The sequence below is a fragment of the Crinia signifera genome, chromosome 1 (assembly GCF_055691185.1).
Source record: "Crinia signifera chromosome 1, ASM5569118v1, whole genome shotgun sequence".
NCBI lineage: Eukaryota > Metazoa > Chordata > Amphibia > Anura > Myobatrachidae > Crinia > Crinia signifera.
This window is the reverse complement of record NC_139217.1, coordinates 288,704,994-288,723,030: the sequence shown is the minus strand read 5'-3', so window position 1 is coordinate 288,723,030 and position 18,037 is coordinate 288,704,994. Positions and strand designations below refer to the sequence as shown.

The following is an 18,037-nucleotide window of genomic DNA, read 5'->3' as shown; positions in this document are numbered from 1 at the left end:
CCTTCCAGTCCTACATATTGCTGATACAGACTGGCATCACCACCACAACCTGGCAAGTGTTGCCTTATTTACCCAAACAAATAACATTGTAATTTAAAAATCATGTTATGCTGTGTTAGTATGTTTTCTACAATATAGTGCTGCTGCAGAACTACAGATTCTAGCAAGGTGACCTCATGTAAAGAGAAGTTTTGTGGGAAGGGTGAATGGGGCATTCTCCCAGTCCACTGCCCTGTTCACCCTTCCCGACCTGCTCCACAGCCTTGCCCTGGACTTTGAAAATTCACGTAGAAGTGAATAAAACACTTTTGGCATTTACAGCATCTCCTATTTTCTTCTCTATTCCACCATCTGCTTAGTTAATACCAACCAGTCTCCAGCCACTCTTCCCCACAGAGTCTTATGCTGGCCACACATCAGACCAACTTTCCTCCAACCATCCAACTAGTTGGTTGGATGGAATAAAATTCTGGTACTGGATAGGAGCAAATATAATTTGTAATTAAGTCATTTGTTTCCCAAATCGGAAAATGGACGACAATTGTAACTCAACTGTAGTTGGACCTATTTGATTTAAACAATTTCACTGAATGTTTTTGTCCATTCTCCTGAGTCTGTGAGCAAATTGCTTATTGCGATTTTCCCCCATACAGTACTATATTTTCAGTCCAACAACCAACTAGTTGGATGGTTGGAGGAAAGTTGGTCTGATGTGTGGCCAGCATTAGTCTTTAAACTGTGACAAACCAGCAGTCACAATTATATCACAGGTCTCCAATCCCCCCCCATATTTTCCCTTGGGTGCATGATTAAGACATACTGTATGCTGCACCACACACCAGAAGCAGAGCGCAGTGCTGCCATACAAATCTTTACTAATACCAGGCCGGTCACCTGTCCTGTTTTGCAGCTAGCTCCGAACATTGACTCAGTGTGCAGTACACCAAACACCCAATTACATATCCTAACATTGCTCCAAAATTGTACACTCAAACATATTTCAGACTAATGTGAACATATTTGCCAATGTCAACATATTCACAGGGACATCACAACATCCGCTCCAGCCACAAGTACCACCACAAATTTTGGAGGAGGATCAAACAATTGTTCCGGAGGCAGTCGAGTCTTTTGAACCGGTAGAGGAAGCAACACAGCCAGCCGTCATGCAAAGTCCAACAAGCGTCATGCCACCCCAACGTACAGTATACCAGTTACCCAACCAGCCCCAACAGCACTTACTGCATATGATTTGGCAATGTCGTTAGACACCTTTAAAAGCAGGCAGGTGGTGTTCATGGCAAACCAAACAAATCAAATGCAAAACTTACAGGGGTTCCTTTGAAATATGTGCCAGCAATGGCGCAAGGTGGCCAACATGCCTGTATAACTGCTGGCACAAATATACGCATCGGCTGCCACTATCGATGATCGATGATTGGCAAAGGTGGAAAGGGGGGCTGTAGTAGAACCCAGCCCAGAAAGCCTAAATTATGGGCCTATTTTTTTGTTGTCTTTTTCTGACATACATTGAAAGTATTTCATTTTTCTTATAAGTGCACTGTTTCAACTAATGTACAGTATATGTGTACATTTTGCTTAAGAGTAAAACACTTTTGGCTACTCTAACCTTCATTTTGGTCTTTTTTTTATTGCTTTACATGTTAATAATTGCTTACAAATAAAGTACAGTATGCGTGAAAACTGTTTTAATACTTTAGTTGCACTTATGTGATTCTAAATGGTTAAAAAGGTAAAGTACATGGTCAATCTTACATTTATTACATTTGGTCACCATATTTACAGATGGAGCCAGCTTCTGCCCACCTGCGTGCGTGACATATCCATAGCACTGGCGGAGGCTAGCGAGGGTCGTGGCCTATGGATGGGGATGCAGGAGCGGCTCACTCGCTCACTTGCATCACTCTGAAAGGCGGCGGGGAGTGGGAATCGGGTGCTTTGCTGCCCATCTTCTCATCGGACAGACAGGCAGGGAGCGGGAGAGAGCAGACAGCTGGCTGCATTGTTTCCGACAGAATGGGGCACACAAGTGTCTCATGGCAGGGGAGGACACATTGTGGTTTTATCACCAGGAGCCTCTCTAAAGAGAGTGGCTCCATCTGTATTAGCATGTACTGTATGCATCAAAGGAACCAACAGGTATGGCAGAACTTAGGGGTTGGGCCTTAATCCCCTAAACATTGGGGACATGTTAATGTACATTAAGGTTTTTTTAATTGAGTTTTTACATGACCATTTTAATTTATTACATTTAACACATCCAAATACCTGGGAAATGTTGCCGTATCAGCTCATTCCAAATCACATTCGCCCTCTGCATACACCTAACTACCCTAGATTGTATAGATTCAGCTTGACACAGGATATAGGCATCATGGCAGTTCCTGGTAGCCTGAAACCACACTAATAATTTTCAGGTTAGCATCACATACAACCTACAGGTTGAGGGAGTGACGCCCACGTCTATTGACGAAGATGTACCCACTCACGTGTGGTGCCCAAAACCCAATGTGGGTGCAGTCTATGGCTCCCAGCACATTAGGAAAAGCTGAGAGCCGATAGAATGCCACCTTCAGATCCTGCTACTCAGACTCAGAATGTGGGAATATGATATATGTGCATCTTCACGGCATATAGCACCTGAGTTAAATGCTTTGAGAAAGTGGCTTGTGAAACCCCCAATGACCATGAACTAACAGACTGAGTATAGCAATGGCAAAGAAGTGGAGGACACAAATTAATTTTTGCAGCCCAGACACTGCATAGTTGGCAGCACTATAGTAGGGGACACCTGTGTAAAAATGACCATCTCCATATGTTTTCCTGTTGGCCTGTTTTTAAAATCGTCCATCACATCCTGGTCTGTTTAGTTGGAAATTTTTAGTAAAATGTCAGACACAAATACCGAATTTGCTTCCTATGAAATTGACGATTTGTATACTTTTCGATGGGAAAACACCTGGATGCGATATAAAGTGCATATTGAAACAGACAGGTAACCATGTGTAAATTGACTGGGAAAAAATGGGATATACATCGTAATTTGCACCCTATTGAGTTGGCAATTTCAGAAGTTTTTTTACTAAAAATCACAAAAGTCAATATAGCTCATCCCATTAAATGTCACCCAGAATGTTCTAAGACAGACTTTCTTGGTGTCGGAATGGGGCATGAAAGGGTGTGGCTAGTATCAGGAGAGGGTGTGGCCATATTCCACAGTTTGTCCAACCAAATGTGCATGCATGGTCTGGGCCCATTGATATAAAATATACTTCATCTAGTTTATTCATGATAATGTGCCAAATTAATAACAGCAATGCACTGTAGAAAAAAACACACAATAGTCCCGGGCAGTATAAGGTAACATGTGTAAAATTAAAATTCAAGTGCTGTCTCCCTAGATCCCTAGATGAGGAGGTGTGGCCCCTGGCAGTGGGGCCCCATGGGGGTTTCACTTGTGCCCCTGTGGGCATGCCCAAGGCAGGTCTCACTATTGTATATAAAGTAGAACATCATGCATAGAAAAAAATAATTGTTGTCTATCAAGGATACCTCCCTTTTTTATTTATTTTCTTAAATGTTTCTAATAAGTCTTACTGCTAAGCAAATTGTGTTTTAGCTTTTATTTTACAGTTTAATAGAAATAATTTATTATAGGACTTATGCTTTGTACAAAAGCTACATGTACACATATAAGAGGAGATTAAAAATTCAAACTGCATTAATTTCTGAGTTTGGACAAAATGTCCTTTGCAGATAATTAAAATACACAAATAATTTTGCTTTAGCTAATTATGTGTTACACTTCACTAGAAAAAAATATTTGAAATATATTGAGTTGAATGAAATATAATTACAATCACAATTCATTTAAAAGAAAATTATTTTTATTCATTGGCTTAGGATAGTGAAGCCATTTTAGGTTTCATCTCATTCGCATGTTAGAATTGAAGTGTGCTGCTAATGCAGTGTGTTGTGATTGTTTTCATTGCATGTGCACTGAAACTAACGCAACCTATGAATATCTTTAACATATATAAAAAATGGCTGTTAAATCTCGATGTGAATAAATAAGGTATACTGGAATAAATAACAACTGTCACTATGGGGGTTATTTTGGTTCACGCTTTCTGACAAATTCCTTCTTAGATGGACAAAACCACGTGCACTGCAGGTGGGGCAGATGTAACATTTGCAGAGATAATTAAAATTGGGTGGAGTTTTACGTCAAAGTGAGATCTATTTTGCAGTGTAAAAATAAAGCAGTCAGTATCTGCACATGTTACATCTGCCCCACCTGCAGTGCACATGGTTTTGTCCATCTCAGAAGGAATTTGTCAGAAAGAGTGAACCCAAATAACCCCCTGGGTGAAATGTAATAGGATGAGAGATTCAGAAAGTGAGAGATTTGGTAAGAAATCTCCAGTTTTTTTTAAGCCGGCAATCATTTACTCTGCACAGCCAGTTTGATTTTGAAGTGTAATCATTTACACTTCAAAATCAAACTGGCTGTGCAGAGTAAATGATTGCCGGTTTAAAAAACACCTGGAGATTTCTTACCAAATCTCTCACTTTCTGAATCTCTCATCCTATTACATTTCACCTACAGATGGGGCCGGGCTCATCTTTGCAGGGGATGGCGATGGCGACGCCATCGCCATTCCCTGCTCCCGGCGCCATCTGTGTGTCGGAAGGGGACGCGCGCGCACAAGGTGCGCGCGCGTCCCCTTCCGACGGTGCTGCCGTCCCCTTCCGACGGTCGCCCGGTGCCCACACCGGGCGCCCGCACCCCCCCACAGCCTCCTCGGGTCCCCCCAGCCCCCCTCGAGCGGGAGGCGGACAGTATTGCGTCCGCCTCGCCGCCCGGCCGCCCGGATACTGAGACGCGCGTGCGTGGGGGACGCACGCGCGTCTCAGTCAGATGGCGCGCCGTGTTGCTGGCGGATCGCCAGCAGCATGCTGCTGGCGATTCGCCAGCAAGCATAAGGCCGGCGCCGTCTGTATGTCTATTCCACATTCAATATGCTGTTCAATTCTTTCCATGGCCAAACCACAGAATATACCCAGGATGCATCCGTACTAATATGTTTGATTAGATGTTATTAATGTTATAACTGTATATCAAGCCAAAATTTCATTTTATAATAATATATCCTAATGCATAATCAAACATCATGGAAGTGCAAACTATTTATCAATTAAACACAAAACAAATGGATGGTTAATGACAAATATATAATTCAATTATATATAATTCAATTTTGTTAGATAGGTCTATTCCCTGACCCTTCCGAGTCACTTCCAATGTCTATCTTGGTAAAAAAAAAGTGTCTCTTGCAGTTTTCAGACATATGAGCTCTGTATAGCATATTTATCACCCTCTATGGAATATTATTGTTAATAATAACATAAATATTGCTGCCTATTAGAAATAATGCAAGCTTGAAACTCTGGGAGGGTTTTGCAGAAAATAGGGTGTCGTCAAATAACAGAACGCAAAATTGAAGGCATGGCCAAGCAGGAAACATCATCAAAGGCAGAGTGGAACTGCACTTTCCAAGTGTGTGTGTGTTATTGGGAGGGGGGTAACTTCTAAAATGTCGGTCTGTGTTTCCCAGTGAATTGTGAATTCATTATCATACCCCTGAAAGGGGTAGGAGCTACAAGTCTTTAAATAGTTGGGAGGAATTTTCAAAAGCTTTACTTTTAAGGTGGAATAGTGGTCCCCATTAGTGATTACAGTGGCTCATTGTTGAGGTATTGCTATAGAAGCCATTACTGTAGGGGAGAGTACACAGCTGGCAGTGTCATTGCAACTTGCCACCACTAATATTTTTGGTGCTACTTGACAAAGTCAGTTGCTATTAGACTGTACACAAACTTGGCTATCACGGTTTTGTAACCAACAACTGAAACGGTTTGGGATATACTAAGCATCACTTCTGTGATGCAGTACATCCCACCACTTTACCACATCTATACTAATCCTATATGTACTTACATATGCAATTCGTAACATAAAGGATAGCTCTCCTGTGATGTGAGAACTTCTGGGTATCAGCCCTGGGAGTCTCCCTGCACATGCAGTGACTCGGCAGCTGTAGGGAATGCTGGGAGGAAGTCAAAGGGATTGCAGAGATGTAGCCAAAGGTCAAACATGGCAGGGACAGGCAGCTCAAATTAAAAAAAAACAAGATTTTAATATTAGAGGTTATTGCTTTTCAATAATATCATAAAATGTGTTGCTTCATTTGTAAACTACAGTACTATTTCAGTATCTCTTCAGTTCTCTTCATTTATAAACCATAAGCATTCCCCTTAACCAACCAATGATGAACCCTTATTTGTCCAACATCCTCATGGGCACTTTCAGCTGCAGTTCTCAGACCCTCTATATCCTGGTACTCACTTTAAGTATTTTGTCCTTTGCATTTTAGTTTGTTTCCAGCTTCTAAATAACAGCAGGTTGAGTTCATTGGGCTCTGCTGCACCATTTTTCTTATTCCCCTTGATTCATTAAAAATATACAGCATTGACTTGGAGAGAACATCATCCCAAGTGCAATGAATCTTCATGCTCATTAGGCACTTTCAATGCTGCGTGGAAGGCAACCTACAGTACAGTATTAGGCCATCATGTGTATGTATTCTCTATTTGCCTGATGCTAATTTTTAAAGCATCAATATCCAAGATGGAAGGCATAACATTGCCAAATTCATGTGTGGGTCGGTTTCAACAAATGCACCGGTTATACCTCAGGAATGTGTTTGGTTCACTTCCATCAAAATTGAAAAATAATTAGTTTCATTGTGAAATAACACTTATTAGTACTGTTGATATAACTAACCCCTAAACGCTGGCTTCCTGTCAGTCAAATTGTGAGAGGATTACGATAACAATCCATATGCATTTTCTTTCGCTAATTCTCCTCACGCAAGTGGGGAATTTTATATAGAGATAAAAAAATGTATTTATTAAAATATCCTACTAAAATAAAGCCCTCATTATTTAGGAAAAGTATGGGGTTCACAGTAGTGGTTTAAATAATAAAATATATATATATATATATATATATATTTCCATCATAAACTTTGCATTATAGAGAAGTTAATGAGACAGCTTGACAACCTGAGACATAAGATTGACACAGGCTTCTGCCTTACTATACTGTCTCCACCGCGATGGAAAAACAGTATGATGAATCAAGTGGGTACAAAAGCTTTACTAATGAAAGGATACACATTCTATATATTATTTATATGAGCACTCATCACTTTGAAAATAAATCCATTAAAGAATCATAGTTTTTTTTACAACTAGACTTGTTCACTTGCAGAAATATGTATAGTGTAGTACCTACTATAGTAATTAACTCACTTTGATTTTTGGGTTAGTAAAAGTTAGGCACAATAATTATAATGTCTAATCGGTGTTAGTAAATATCCATGATACATTTGACTAACCTAAAATGATAACACAACTTGCTTTATACCGAGTAATATTCATGTATTTGTATTTCATGATACGAAATGTTAATGGTAACCTGGCTTCTTCATTTATTATTCCAACAGACTAAAAAATGATGACAAAGTAGGATGCAAGTTTCAGCATGACCACATGTGAATGTAAGAACCTGCTCTTCTGTCAGATGGGCAGCAGATACATGCATCTAGACACAATAGAGTTTTTGTGAACCTGGACAAGAAAAGATATATCTCAATTGTAAGAATATGGGCGCTTTTTGTAAAAGGGAACTAATACTCTCCTGCTTAAGTCACTGTCCCTTGATGTCCTCCGACTCCTCTCTCGGCGATCAACGATTGATCGATTGCCATTGTGAGTGTGTGGAAAAGGGGGTTACACCCCGATATATATACAAAAGATCACTCAGATAGACCAAAGTTGTTTAAACAAAACAATTTACTTGAAAATACACACTTACCATAACTGTATTACACGAGGAGACATGCTTTCTATCTCCCCTCTTGTCTTTTCATAAATTATCGCCGATAGAAAAGATAGAAACTACCTGTAAAAGTGATGTTTCTCCATGTTATACAGTAATTCCCTTCCTGAGTTTGATAGGTGTTTTTTTTGTGGGCATGCATTCAATATGTTATTACTGCATATAATACTTCTGAGCAGGCACACCAAAGGGGGAAACTGCCAGGTGTGGTGCCTTGGGATGGAACAGAGAGAGGGCCCAGGTGGCAGCGTTATGAATCAGTGCACTGTGTAGCAGCCAGGCAGAGACATCATCAGTAGCATTTCACATATGAAGCCAGACACAAGACAATTGGAGCTCATGAACTGGCTGTCAATCAGGAGCTTCCATTAATTGGCTGTCAGTTAATTGGCTTGCCGTCAGCTCCATATTCAAAATGCCATTGGTATGGTCTTGTCGCAGCTGCTTGCTGGTGCACTAGCTGCAATCAGCTGGCAGTGCTGATCCATACCAATGCCCCTCAGGTTTCCTCTCCTTGCATCATGATTTGGGCATTTCATGGTCCATGCCACCTTGACCTTGTTTTATTCACAATAAATGTTAACCTTGCCATGCCCCTTGTCCTATGCAGGGGGGCCCTGTCTATATTATCAGCCCCAGGCCTGGCAATTTCTGATGTTAGACATGCTTTGAACTGCTGATAACAATGATATAATTAGATGGGTGTATTCTGTGCACATTAGAACCCATGTGCACATGATGCATGCCAGGAAAGAGAAAAGAATTCCAGAAAAAGAAACAAAGATAGGTGGATATAGTGATGGGGAGTAGAGAGGAATAGACAGAGTGGGAAGAGAGATATGGACACATATGGAGATAGAAAGGAAGAGAAAAGAAGGAGAGAGAGAAAGGGCTGAAAGAGAAAAAAATTAGGGCGAGAGACAAAAATAGCCTAAGGACACTGGCTCATTCATTTTAAAAAATGTAAGGTCTTCCCGGTCTCCTTGGTGTGTGTAGAGTGGAAGCCTGGGCACATGACCCAATAGATCTCACTGTGGAGTTGACTCGAAAGACTTTGGGATTAGGACCAACCTCCAGCACATGTATCGAAGGAGTTTAGACATTTCATAACATGACTGTGGGGCTTGGGGCACAGCATAGGAAAAGCAAGATATTTGGCAAGGAACCATTGCAGAGGTCGGAACAAACAGCATAAAAAGGGTGAAGTCAGATAAAGTGACCATGGGGATGGCCAGTGTGGGGTATGCGGGCAAGCAAAGATGAAGACTGAGGTGATCCATATGTGTAAAAGCACTGCTAGAGATATTGGGGTTGCAGCAAAAGGTAATAAATATAGTTTATCAAAGTAAATAACGAAGAACTGACTGAATGTCAATATCATTATCTTTAATAACATGTTTTCAAAAAGCAATTATGAGCAAACCATAGCAAAGAACACATAATAGGGCCAAATGTAATAGGGTGAGAGTTTCAGAAAGTGAGAGATTTTGGGAGAGTTTTCCCATGTTTTTTAAAGCAGCAATCAATTACATGGCAAAATCAACCTGGGTTTGCCATGTAATTGATTGCTGCTTTAAAAAACATGGGAAAACTCTCCCAAAATCTCTCACTTTCTGAAACTCTCACCCTATTACATTTGGCCCTCAACATTTTATATCTGATTAGTTGTTAGAGGTTACAGCTCAATACTGCTCTTAGTGTCTTCTCACATGATATTATATTTATGATTGACTAACATTGCATTTTAGTGTACTGTAATCCATGATTTGATATAAAGATTTGGAATTTGTTTTTATTTGTGCAGTGTAATTTAAGCAACAAATGCTAACTAGATACAGTGCAAATGTTGCACTGAAAATCAGTATTAGTAAATTAGACCAAACATAAAGGTAATGCAGTAGTCATCTTTAACTTAGGATGGTGATCATCTGTAGTGTTTCTATCATTTTCTTATTCTGAAAATCATATGTCATCTATGAAGACTAATATGTGTAATATAAAGTTTCCTTAGGTACCATATAAAGATATATAAAAATCATATATAAAAGCAACCTCATCCTTATCATCAAAAATGACACGTCCTATTGTGATCAGTATTTGATATTTTGAAATATTTTTTAATGAATGTTCTTGTGAGAAATTATGTTTTTTTATATACTGCTAAAATATTTAGTATAAAACAAAATATATTGGGCCTTATTCTAGTTCACTCTTTCTGACAAAATCCTTCTTAGATGGACAAAACCATGTGCACTGCAGGTGGGGCAGATGTAACATGTGCAGAGAGAATTAGATTTGGGTGAGTTATTTTGTTTCTGTGCAGGGTAAATACTGGCTGCTTTATTTTTACCCTGCAATATAGATCTCACTTTGAAGTAAAACCCCACCCAAATCTAATTCTCTCTGCACAAGTTACATCTGCCCCACCTGCAGTGCACATGGTTTTGTCCATCTAAGAAGGATTTTGTCAGAAAGAGTGAACTAGAATAAGGCCCATTGTATTGAGTCATCACACAAAAAAATGTTTGTGAATGTGAAAAATGTATTTTGCATAGACAGTGTTATTTGGAAAAAATGAGACACACAAAGTGTTAATTAAAATACATTAAAAATAAACCCACATGTTATGATTTTGATTATAGATCCTGGATTTGCTTTAATAATTCTACAGATGTTGATTTTTTTTTGTAATTTAATTCTAATTTAATTTAAACCATCTGTGCAAAAATGTCAAGATGGAATTTTGAAAAAAAAATATTTTTAATTTTATTGCACTCACTGCTAATAAAAGAACATTGAGGAATAAGTTTTATTTGAAAAAGTGCTCAAATGTAATATCAAGTATTATGTCTAATTAAACCATCTGCTAGTGAAATTATTTTTATGGTACCTACATCTCATAATGGATATTTAAAGTGTAAATATAGAACTTTTGGTGCTAAACTAATGTTCATTCACTTGCTTTTCATTCTTACCATCTATTGCTGTGTTTCAAAAATAGATATTTTTTTTTAATTCTAGCTGTATTAAGTAGAAATAAGTGTTCTACAAAAACAGCTCCATAAAGCAGTAACATAAGTTAAGGTGCCAATACACTATGCGATTTTCAGTATTTTGAATCAGGTAAAATTGGCCCAAAATCACATGTGTCCAATATCCGATCTGATACGATGCGCGGTCCCATGCGTATCAGACCAGATAAAGAGGTCAGACAGCCTGCAAATACGATAAAGTCCAACCTTGGGTGCTGGTGCTGCATCGGGTGGTGAGGAGCAGCGGGCGGGCGGCGGGTGCTGAGCGCTAGCTGGTGTCCAGCAGAATGGGCAGCAGCTGGTATTTTTTTAAATAACCTGTCAAATGACTAGACTGCCCCTGATTAGCTGAGAGCACACTCAGACATACACAGGCCAGCCAGTCATTTGACAGCCTATTTTTAAATTCTAATACCCACCGCTGGCCTTCCTGCTGAACACCCGCTAGTGCTCAGCACCCGCCACACGCCCCGCTGTTCCTCACCACCCGCTGCAGAACCTGCATGCGCCATCCGCCCTGCTTCTCACAGCCCACTGCAGCTTCCCGGTTTTACATGTCATAAATTGAATGCGATTTATCACATGTAAAAATGGCACATCAAGTGCCAAATCATATGTGAGCCTCCCGGGGAGCTGCCGTGTAGCTCACAGGAGAATTGGGTCCGACTTGTCCTTAGGACAAGTTGGCCTCATAAATGGGGGCCTTTATTCTTAAGATCCCATGTGTAATTAGACTTATCTACAAATGGTGTTAAAACACTGATGCTCCCTGTAATAAAACAGTTATTAGCTTCATTTGCAACTTGCAACAGACTAAATTATAAGGAGTAATACATATTTTTTTATGTTTTTCCTACCCATGAAAGACAAGTTATTATTTTCTATTAGTCTTTGACCAGATTTTTTATTTACCAATGCAAATCAAAGTGACACCTTACGATGTACATACACTGATATTAAATTAAGAACAGTATCTGACTTTGGCCCTTATTCTGATCGGTGCGGCCGGATCGGATAATGCGGCCAGGACCGTGCGTCCGAAACCCCGCCTTCCATACGGATCGCCAACTCCGTCCGTACGCGGTAAGAAGCTGGCCGAACAGACCGCACGTGTATTTCTCATGGAATACGCCTCCTCCATCTCAGGTAACCTCCCCCATCATTCGATGGTCGCAGACCATCGAATGCAGGACCGAGTGGTCCACCAGCTCCCGCAACCTCAGACCACACAGGCATTTCTCTGTGCAAAAGCAGGGATCTGGGAGGGCAGCTGACATCCGGCGATGTCATATGACCGCCCCCTACACGTGCGTCACGACTGCATTACCATACGTACGCCCAGCGTTTGCATGGGAACGCTCATGAAATGCGGGGCATATGCATATGGTAATGAGCCCAAATAGCCCTTCACGCCCCTCTCCACCCCCTGTTCGGAGTGTTCACATTTCATGCGGGATTTGGCCATACGCCCCGCTCGCACATGCGCAGAGACGCCTCTGCACATGCGCAGACACAAAACATCGGCGGCACGAACGCACGCAGATATTACCGCACCAACCAGAATAAGGGCCTTTGTTTTTAAGAACAGCACTGACCCACTAACACTCACCTGCTATGACCTGAAGTTATCCGTTGTTTAGCAATATAATATTCCCCTTACTTCACCACCTTTTCCTTTTTTGTTTTGTAAGTGTGAAGTTTCATTCATAAAAACATAAAATAATGAATAAACAGGTTATTTTAGTAAACATATTTTTGCTATTTGCTAAATGTGCTTGAAAGGATATACTGTAAACATATAACTAAAATATAATCAGTACAATGGCCAGAATGCTATCTTCGGATCAATTAGACCTCATTTTATATATTGTGGGAAGTCACAGCTCAGATGCAGCAGATAGGGACAATTATAAAAAATAGTAAATTGTAAAAGTAGTAGACCAATTTATTAATTTCTTTAAATTATCTTAAAATAAATACATAGTTATCATTTTATTAGTATATGTGTCCTGATTTTACAGTGATACATTCTATTTTACTATTTCCCCTGCATTTTGCACATGTGCAATAGGAAAATGGCCACCATGCCATTTTCCTGGAGTCATGCACATGTGCACTAGTTTTTGGCACAGAGCTAGGGTTTCTAAGTGATCCTAGTGCTGAGAAAACGCTGTTCTTCTGACTAGAGAGGAAACATCCAAATGGAAACTGCACACAGGTGTAGCAATTTGGAAACTCTCAGCTGATTGTTGGAGTCATAGGAATGACTTACAGTAGTTCCTTCACAGTCTGGTCTCTCTGAACGCGGATACCTGTGAAGCCCGCGAAGGGACGCGTTTACCTGTGAAGGTATCCGCGTCCCCTCGCGGGGCTCGCTGCGCTTGCCACGCTTCGGGCTCGGTGGCTCGCTACGCTCGCCACACTATTCTATTCTCAACTCCACGCCGACGTGGATAGTGGGGGTATGAAAAGGTCGGAGGACGCGTACCGCTGCGCTCGCCACGCTTCGGGTTCGCGTTGATCGTGGGGTGGCGTAAAGTACTTTTGGGGGGACATTTCACTGTTCTGGGGTGTTTTTGGGGCTTTCTGGCCCATTTACAATTGTTCCCTATGATGATTTGGTGAAATTGAGGTATTTAACATTGTTCCCTATGAGAAATCGGGGGCATCGCGGGTACATTGAGCCATTTAACATTGTTTCCTATGGGGAAATCGTGGGCATCGCGTCTGGACCATTTAAGGCTTTTTTAGCCGCATACGACGCGACCGACGCGATTTTGACTATTTTCAATGCATTTCAATGGGAAAATCGGGGGCATCGCGTCGGTCGCGTCGTATACCACTAAAAATGACACACGATGCCCGCGATTGTGGCCGTGCTAGGAAACAAGTACAGTTTTTACTCCTCTCTGGCAGAATTAACAGAGACTTCTGCGTCTGCTCTTGGCCTTGTCTTGTAAAAGCCTCATCTACAGACATATACTGTAATTCTGAGCCTGCTCACAGTATCCTGTTCATAGCCATGCCTGGAATTGTCTACTACAACCACAGACTTCTAGTTATGCTTAGTATAATGCTCATACTCATGTCTGAAATTACCTTGTCTAGTCAAACAGACCACTGAGCCTGCTCATAGCCTTGGTGCCTTGTTCATTATCACTAACCTCTTCATTTTGTTGGAATGTCTCATTTCCCTGCCACCAACCTCTGCTGATGGAATGGACTTGCTGTTGCATTTCTCAAAAGATATTTGCTGCGCAGTTGTTTAGCAACATTTCTGCCATGTCTGTTGTCTTCTATCTATATACTATAACTAGAACCTTTTCTACATGAATGCAGTTCAGATATTTTTTCTGAAACATGGTATTCAGATGCATGAATACTGCAATTTGGTTACATATGGTTTGATTCATAAAATACTGTATAATAACAATTTAGTATGTCACATGTGGCTGTATTAACCATGCATATGTAGATACTATGAAAGTGCAATGTATTTATGTGATATATTTTTATATGCTAAAAATTAACCGACAAGTGATACATTTTAATTCAACTTTTTTCTTTAAAACAGTTCAAAGTAGTGCTTTTAAATAAATGTATACGAAACAAACAGTATATTGATCACATAAGAGGAATACATAAACATGTTGCACTACAGTAAATAAATAGTCTGATATTCCATAAATAAAAGAAAATTCATACTGGGATGAATTTAGAACTAAAACAATATAAAAAAAACAATTAGCACAAGTGTGTAATACTTTAGCCTATTTTAAACAAGTGTATATAATATATCATGTGATAATTGTAACGTATGCTGTTTTACACAGTTCAACACACGGGGTGAAATGTAATAGGATGAAAGAATCAGAAAGTGAGAGATTTGGTAAGAAATCTCCAGTTTTTTAAGCGGCAATCATTTACGCTTCAAAATCAAACTGGTTTTGCAGTGTGAATGATTGCCGCTTTAAAAAAATCTGGGGATTTCTTACCAAATTTCCCCCTTTCTGATTCTTTCATCCTATTACATTGCATCCATTATTTCTTCAGGGGGTCATACTACCCAAGGAAATGTTTGCATATTTGGTGGTGAGTTTGATCAAATTAAACTATTGATTTTTATTGGATCTTTATAAGAATACCATACAAATAAATGAATCATGCCTACAGGTAAAAATAATTATATCTTCTTATTGGAAAAAAATGGACTTACCAATATGCAATGCCATTTTTAAAACATCCAATATGCTTAATTTATAAACAAATTAAAAATATATTTTTGCAGAAACTACAAAAAAAAGGAAATCTTGGAAAAGAACTAGGCACTACTAAAAAGCAGATGTTACTTTTTGTTATCCAAGATTATTCAAGAAAATACTGTATGTCTTATAATTCCATTGAAATAACAGTAATTTAAAAGTTCATGAATTTAGATGATGGTATTTCTGTGCTACCATAAATGAAATATGATTTGTAATGCATTTTGGAATCATATTGGAACTCTGTCTTTTTAACCAGATCAGTAGCATACAGAAGTACATGAAATACCAGTGTTCATATGCATCTTATTTCCATCACATACTGTAATTTGCAAATTCTACCTGAATATAAATATATGTGGACACATGTTTTTAAGGTGTGAAATCTGAGCAACTTTTTTGGAATCATCTATGTGTATTCTATTCTGAAATGAGTAGGAATATGATTGTATCCAGGCAATTATGTCAACAAAATGCTAACAGCAGAACTGAGTTTTTCAGGAGACTGATGTTGAAGTGTAATACTTTTCACTTGCATGGTCATTTAAATAAAGATAGAGCTGCATGGGGTTTATGCTGTATGTATGCAGTGTTATGCTGTATGGAAGTGAATGGAAGAATTTACAAATGAATATGAAAAACGTGGTAGTAGCTGGGTCGACCCAGGGCCGGTGCCAGTCACCGGAGCTCCCCAGACGGGGGGGGGGTTTGGGGCGCCCAGACACACGCTCCAGGGGGGGTGTCATGCGGCCGCTGTCGCTGCGCTTAACGGGGGGAGAGGAGCTGGTGGCAGGAGATGCGGGGGGGGGGGGACAGACGGACAGTGACTACCGCACCTCCTCACCTGGCTCCCTCCTCTGGAGCGGCGGCCAGCGGCTTCTTCCCCATTCCCTCTGCGGCACAGTCTGACTGCAGGAGCCGCTACCAGCTGCTGCTCTCCGTCAAGGCCCTGGCTGAGCACTACCGGCAAATCCCGGTGGCGGGAGATGCGGGGGGGGTGACTATGACCAGTACAGGGGGTGGGCTCCAAGGAGGGTCATGCAGCATCTGCCACTGCGCTTAAGGGGGGGGGAAGGGAGTTGGTTGTGGGAGATGTGGGGACAGGGACGGACGATGACTATAACCAGCACAGGGGGCGGGCTCCAGGGGGAGTTTTCTATGCTGCTCATTACCGCCCTCCAGTGGCCGGCGCCCTAGGCAAATGCCTAATGCTACCTAGTGGTGGCGCCGGCCCTGGGTCAACCAATAGCACAGAGTATTTAAATAATGCTATTGTGGAACTGATTAAAGAATACATTTTTATATAAAGTAAAACAAAGTTCATACAGTATACATACAATTTGTTTGGTTTAATGAAACAACACCATTCCAATTTAAGAAATCTTTTATTGGAAAATCAACTGGAAATGCTATATTTTGTATGTTTAAAAACATTATCTCTAGCATTATTATCTAAATGTATATCTTTTAAATTCAATACTTAAAACAAACTTTACTAATTTTAATTTAAATGTAGATTTGGATGTTGGCTACATTAATCAAATCTCCTATCTTTAAAAATATGCCTTCAGTGATTTCCATATGAAAGTAAGGATTACTGGTAAAAAAAAAACTGCATTCTAACAGCATTTTGCTTGGACATTGAATATTAGAAGATAAGATGAAATACTGTAGTTCTTTCATATTCCAGACAAGACACACTGTAACATCATTAATCACAAGCTTTAAATTGTTTAAATGTCAGATAAAGCAAGTAAATAAATGTGCTATGAAAGAATAGATTATCAAAAAGTTTATTGGGTTTGGGTTCTGTTTTTTTTAATTACTAATATGAAATTACCAAACCATTAAAATTATGTAATTTGGACCTGTTTTTGTTCCTGAAATATCATCATCAATAACATACCAATCATTTACAATCAATTTTGCAGCTGATTCCCAGGTGAAATAGCATCTGAAATCACAAACAAGTAACAAACATGCAATCCAAAACCCAAGGAAAGTCCTCACCTGAGATTCAGTCAACTATAGTCTCAGAATACAGACATAGCACCCCTCATTCAGACAGGGGCTGGAGATCAATGCGCCAGCCACTAGCTTCTGCCATCCCCCGGAAGTGGGTGCTTGTGCATGAGACTCTTGTGCACCCTGTTCCGATGGAGCTCCCCGTCAGTCTTGCCGGTCCCTGCCACCTCCCTGCACTTCCCCTAACCTTGCCTGTCTTCCTGAAGCGGAGTCGGGCAGAGTTTCCAATCCCCGCCGCAGGTGACAGCAGGGGCATTCTGGTGAGCCTTGGAGCTGAATGAGAGGGGCTCCATCTGTAGTTCTTATCCAGTTTTACTTGGATCCCAAATGTATACACTATATGGACATTTCTCTTATGTGTTGGATGTTATTGGATGAAGACTATCAAGTTATTGGATTATGGTTGTAAATCATTAATTAGCACTTTTCTCATGTGCAGCCAAGATTTAAAAAAAAAAAAAACGCTAGTAATGAATTAAGTGTACGGGAGGCTCTAAATATCACAATTGATAGATAATGTTTTTCTTTAGACTTTAAAAAGTGAAAGATAAATGTAACTAAACAACACCATTCCCAAATAGTGGAATAGTGATATTTAACAGGGGACTCAGAATTCAGTTTTGCTGAATTGACTAAACCCTAATCCAAGATAAAGCTACTGTAAACTCTAAATCTAGCTGTAGCTTTATAAGAGCTCTGGTCACACTTTCACAATTTCTACAAATATAAGA

At 40.1% G+C, this 18,037-nt stretch overlaps 1 protein-coding gene across 17 annotated transcripts in view; it reads left to right on the top strand.

Moving 5' to 3' along the window:
* The window catches only part of LINGO2 (leucine rich repeat and Ig domain containing 2), a 1,326,410-nt gene that overhangs the window by 585,631 nt on the left and 722,742 nt on the right, over positions 1–18,037 (top strand). For 11 of the 17 annotated variants that reach the window (XM_083185607.1, XM_083185704.1, XM_083185657.1 and 8 more), the window contains one exon: positions 7,593–7,646. The exons of the other annotated variants lie outside the window; for them this stretch is intronic. The gene's annotated coding sequence lies outside the window, so the exon portion shown is untranslated. The remainder of the gene's footprint in view (positions 1–7,592; positions 7,647–18,037) is intronic. 17 annotated transcript variants of the gene reach the window in all.